The sequence below is a fragment of the Oryctolagus cuniculus genome, chromosome 7 (assembly GCF_964237555.1).
Source record: "Oryctolagus cuniculus chromosome 7, mOryCun1.1, whole genome shotgun sequence".
Classification (NCBI taxonomy): domain Eukaryota; kingdom Metazoa; phylum Chordata; class Mammalia; order Lagomorpha; family Leporidae; genus Oryctolagus; species Oryctolagus cuniculus.
In genome coordinates, this window is record NC_091438.1 from 160871848 (window position 1) to 160877847 (window position 6000).

Sequence of the window (6000 nt, forward strand, 5' to 3'; positions counted from 1 at the left end):
ATCAGAGAAAGCAGAATTCGTTATGAATTAGGTAAATAAATCTAAAGAAAAAGAAACTAAACCCTGAAACTCAACACCTTAAAAATTCCTTTTTTCTTTTCCTGGAATATTGATTTATTTATTTGAAAGGCAGAGTTACATAGAAAGGAGAGACAACAGAAAGAGAGAAAGAGAGATCTTCCATCCACAAGTTCACTCCCCAAATGGCCGTAAGGCCAGGACTGTGCCGGGCCGAAGCCAGGAGCCAGAAACTTCACCCAGGTCTTCCATGTGGGTGCCGGGGCCCAAGTTCTTGGGCCGTCTTCTGCTGCTTTCCCAGACACGTTAGCAAGGAACTTGATTGGAAGTAGAGCAACTGGGACTTGAACTGTTGCCCAAATAGTTTGCCAGTGTCCCAGGTGGTTGCCTAACCCGCTACACCACAATGCTGGTCCCTGAAATTTCTAAAAAATGTCAGACACTAGCACGTATTTCGTTAACCATCAGAGCAATGATATTGTCACACATCATGTAGCCTCAAGAAAACTCCACTCTACATGCATGAGTCAGAGTGGAGAGGCAGATGGCAGCCTAGTGTTATTAGGAAAATGGTTTGACCTTGTGGACCCCTAGAAAGGTCTTGGGGCTCCCAGACCACGTTTTGAGAATCACTGACTTGGCCTGTCAGTAATTATACTAATTATACTAACACAACCATGGTTCGGACACCACACATTTTAGCTTCCTCTGCAGAAGATGAGAGTAGAGTCTGTCCTGTCAGGGTGGCTCCTAAGATGGTCTCCATCGCTGGAATATACATAAATGGAAGTGTAACAGCTTCTTCAATTACTAATTGTTCTAAGGGAAGCAGGTATAAACTTGGATTTGGGAGACTTCTAAGCATGACATCACAGCAGAATCAGAAAGGAAACAATTGATGGAAAAAATGAGGAACCTGTATGGAAGGGGGAAAAAAATTGAGACTGAAAAAAAAAAGTGTTCAGTATATTTACTTGGTGAAAGATCCACATTTCTCATGTATGTGGGAGTCAGAGGGGAAGGTAAATACACTAACAGGAAAACTCTACAAAGGAAATGACCAGATTATTTTATAGAAAAAAAGAATCTATGAGGCCAGCACTGTGGCACAGTGGGTAAAGCAGTAGTGCCGTCATCCCGCTTGGACAGCAGTTCTGAGCCAGCTCCCTGCCAATGGCTTGGGAAAGCAGTGGAAGATGGCCCAAGTGTTAGGGCCCCTGCACCCACTGAGAGACCCAGATGAGGCTCCTGGCTTTGGCCTGGCCATTGTGGCCATCTAGGGAGTGAACCAGCATAGGAAAGATCCTCTCTCTCTATAACCCTGACTTTCAAAATAAATAAATTTTGTTTAAAAAGAGAAATAAATCTAAAATAGGCACAAGTTCATCTTCACTGGTAAACAAATAAAAATTACAACAAGATATCTGGCACTTAAGATGCCTGCTTTCTGCATTGGATTCTTGAGTTCGATGCTAGGTTCCAGCTTCTTGCCACCCATGTGGGAGACTTGGATTGAGCTCCTGGCTCCTGGCTCCTGGCTCCTGGCTCCAGCCCTGTGCCGAGCTCCAGCCATTGTGGGTATTTGGGGACTGTAACAGATGAGGGTGTGCTCCATCTGTCTCTCTCTCTGCCCTTGGGGTGGGGGAGAATATATGTGGCTATTCCGTGTGTGTGTGTACACAGATACCCTTTTTTGACAAGTTTTGACAGCTTTGCTGTTTATTTAATTTAAATATTCGAGAGGCAGAGAGAGTGAGCTCCCATCTGCTGGCTCACTCCCCAGATGCTGCCTTGTGTTTGAACAAGAAAGCTCGCACTGGGGCTGGGCTGGGGCCAAAGCCAGGAGCTGGGAGCTGAGCCCAGGTCCCCCAGGAACCCAGTTACCTGAGCCATCACCTCTGCCTCCCGGGGTCTGCAGCAGAGAAAGCTGAAATCGGGAGCTGGACCAGGAACGGAACCCAGCCACGCTGAGGTGGGACAAGGCATCCGAACTGGCGTCTCACCCTCTGGGCTAGATGTCTGTCCCATTTCTTGTGTGTGTTTATTTTATTATTTATATTATTTGAAAAGCAGTGAGACAGAGATAAAGGGAGCGTTCCTGTCCATTGCTGCACTCTCCAAGGTCCCACAACAGCCAAGATTTGCCAGGCTGAGACTAGAAGCCAGGAACTCAATCCAAGTCTCCCACGTAGGATACAAATACTGCTGCCTCCCTGGGTGGACATTAGCAGAAAGCTGGAATCGGACGTCCCAGCTGGCAACTTAACCGCTAGGCCAAGCACCCATCCCTATTTCTTGTTCTAAGTATTTATAGCTATAAATTTCCCCCTTAGCGCTTGTTTTCACTTTGTCCTGTAAAATTTTGATGTGTTTTTCATTGTTATTTGTCTCTAGGTATTTTCTAATACCTTTGGTGATTTCTTTGATTTGTTGCTTACTTAGAGTGTTGTTTAATTTCCACGCATGTGTGAATTTTCCAGTTTTTCTTCTGTTACCGATTTCTGACTTGATCCTGTTATGGTAGGAGAAGATACTTTGTATAATATCTGTCTTTTTAAATCTATTGAGGCTTAATGTGTGGCCTAACATTTAGTCTACCCAGTGAGAATATAATCAGACGATTGGGGTGATAGAACTTTTCAGACATAAAGCATGAGGCATCTCTTAATTTTGTTATAGAATTTTAGAAATAAGTATGTAGCTTTAGGTATCATTCTTAATGATATCTCATTACATTTTGAAATGATACCAGTATTTTTATGATAGTGAAAGAGGTTATCATTTATGAAATATCGAACTAGTGACCTTAACTATTCAGTTATGATGAAAGGCCCAATCTAACCTTTTATTGAATGTGATATTTATTAAAAATGAAGTTTCTCATTTCCATTACTTAATCAATAGCACATTATGCCATTTATTAATATAATTAAAGGAGGTCTTGCAGACTAGATCTTCTCTCCCTTGTCACCTAGTTTAATTTTAATAACCAGGAAATAGCTTTCTAACCTAGAGTTGGTCAAATCTGTCCAATCCTGTAACTTTTATGAGATATGAGAAAGAACGGTTAAATTGGCAGAAAGAAATAATGTGTAATGGCTACTTAGGAAACAACAAGCCCCTTCCATCATCATGTAATGTAAATCAATCAGGAGACATTCTATTTTCCCATTATTTTCCATTATTTATGTTTAAAACACTGGGGTTTGGTACAGGTGGTATATTGGTAAATGGGTAAGAAATGCATTTCGTAAATAACATTGACAGAAGAGAGCTTATGCAGGAGGAATAAGGAGACATCGGAGTGGAAGTCCTGAGGCCCGTCCCTTCCAGCAGCCCTGTGTTTGAACGAGAAAGCACGCACTGGGAAGCACCTGTCCCTCGGTGCGTAGCTGGGTGTGTTCCCGCCAGCACTGCCGCTCCCTGAATGGCCGTGCTCACCGTCCCTGCACCCAGGCAGTGCCTCCCGCACTGTTTCAGTCTCGGTGCTTGTGATGCCAAAAGGATATGGAAATTGAATTGTGACGATGATTACAGCAGAGCAGCTGTGTTCCCACTATGTTGCTAAGCACTTGTGTGTGTGCTTGCTGTCTCCTTTATGCCCCACGGTTACTGTGAAGGAGGTACTATTATCCATTGTTCAGATGAAACAAGAGGGTTTTTTATTATTAATTTATTTGAAAGCAGAGTTACAGAGCAAGAGGACACAGAGAGGTCTTCTATCCACTGGTTCACTCTCCAAGTGGCTGCATTGATCAGGGCAGGGCCAGGCTGAAGCCAGGCGCCAGGAGTCTCCCACGTGGGTACTTTCCCAGGCACATTAGCAGGGAGCCTGGATCAGAAGTGGAGCAGCCAGGGCTTGAACCAGCAACCATATGGGATGCTGCTGCTGCATTCCATCGTTTACCCCACTGTACCGCAGCGCTGGCCACAAAGTGAGGTATTTTTTTGTTTTTTTTTTTTTTTAAGATTTATTTAGGGGCTGGCGCTGTGGTGCAGAGGGTTGACGCCCTGGCCTGAAGTGCCGGCATCCCGTTGTGGGCGTCAGTTCAGGACCCAGCTGCTCCACTTCCTATCCAGCTCTCTGCTATGGCCTGGGAAAGCAGTAGAGGGTGGCCCAAGTCCTTGGGCCCCTTCACCTACGTGGGAGACCCAGAGGAGGCTCCTGGCTCCTGGCTTTGGATTGGCTCAGCTCTAGCCATTGCAGGCAATTGGGGAGTGAACCAGCAGATGGAAGATCTCTCTCTGCCTCTTCTCACTCTGTGTAACTCTGACTTTAAAATAAATAGATAAATCTTTTTTAAAAAAATTATTAATTTGAAAGAGTTACACAAAGAGAGAAGGAGAGGCAGAGAGAGAGAGCTTCCATCCGCTGGTTCACTCCCTAGATGGCCGCAACGGCTGGAGCTGAGCCAATCCAAAGTCAGGAGCCAGGAGCCTCCTCTGGGTCTTCCCACGTGGGTGCAGGGGCCCAAGGAACTGAACCATCCTCCACCGCTTTCCCAGGCCATAGCAGAGAGCTGGATTGGAAGTGGAGCTGCCGGAACTTGAACCAGCGCCCATATGGGATGTCGCCACTGCAGGTGGTGGCTTTTCCTGCTGCACCACAGCGCTGGCCCCGCCAAGTGAGATTTTCAAAGAGCTTCTGCTTGGCAGGGCTCCTGACTCCAGATTCCTACTAGTGCACGCTCTGGGAGGCAGTAGGTAGTTGAGTTCCTGCAGACCCAGTAGGAGACCTGTACTGAGTTCCCAGCTCTTAGCTTTGGTCTGGCCCAGCCCAGTAGCCATCTGGGGAAGTGAGTCACGGATGGATGATATCTCTCTGTCTCTCTCGTGTACGTGTGTACATTTCCCTCTCCCTCTCTCTCTCGTTCTCTGTCTGCCTTTCAAATAAGTAAACTACCGTTTGTAAGTTTTTGCTGCGTGTTGGGCCCTATGTGAGCGCTTTTTAGTTGCTGTTTCATTTCATTCTCACACCATCCCAGAGAGATACTAGCTCCGTTCTGTGGGGAGACCTCAAGGTCACAAAGCTCCTAAGGGCAGATCCCACACCCACCTGAGGCCTGCATCTCAGCCACCTGCACCGAAGGCTGGGGTGTTGTACACCTCCAAATAACCAGGTGGAGAGAAGGAGGCATTCAACTGTGGCGGTCCAGTGGTGTTGCTCCCAAGGCCACCCCAAAGAGAAGAGGGAAGGCAGAGAATCCGGGGCGGGGGGGGGGGGGGGGGACAGAGCCTGGTTCTCAGGGGCTAGGGATGCCGGATCAGCAAGATCTGTGACCTGGAGCAGGTGGTGGGGACCCTCAGGGAGCCCCTGACTGAAATGGCAGATACGCTCTGTCTGAACAGGCTCGCTTCTCTGACCGCGCATGTCAAGGCCAGGCCAAGCTGCGCTCTACTGCGGAACACAGGCACGCAAGTTCAGGCTGAGAGGGTGTCGCAGGTCCCCCGCCTGACCACCGGGCACGGAGGTGGGGAGCCGGCCTGGCCTGCCGCAGCCTCTCCTCAGACATGTGTGTCCTGTGCCGCGTCTCGTTCCCTGTCTTCAGAACTCCTCAGCTGGAACTCTGCGAAGCCGCTTGGATTTCCTGGTTTTCTAGCTCCTGAGTTAGTCTTGCAGAAGAGACGTACATTTATTTATGCCAACAATTCTTGCTGAACTACAGAAAAATTTTACCTTGTTGGTGAAAAGCTCACTAGTCCTGGGACTGAAAAATGGGAAGTTATAGAGAAATAAAGTGTAGCATAGCCTGCGCCCAGACTCGTGCCTCTGTGACCTCTGTCCTCGGGGAGCCACCTTCCAGGAGCTGACGCGTCCTCACCGGGGCCCTGGGACCATGCCTCTGCAGCCCACATGGCTGATCACGGGCCCTCCCTTCAGAGCAGTTGCTGGGGAGACTTGCCGGGTCTGTGTGCTGGGCTTTTTTGGAGGCGAGGTTGGGGAAGCAGTTTTGCCACTTGACACGCTGCCCTGTGGAACTG

At 47.8% G+C, this 6000-nt stretch overlaps 1 protein-coding gene across 1 annotated transcript in view; it reads left to right on the plus strand.

The window, feature by feature from the left end:
* DNAJC11 (DnaJ heat shock protein family (Hsp40) member C11) overlaps positions 1–6000 on the plus strand; it is a 63539-nt gene that overhangs the window by 15472 nt on the left and 42067 nt on the right. The gene's annotated exons all lie outside the window — the stretch shown is intronic.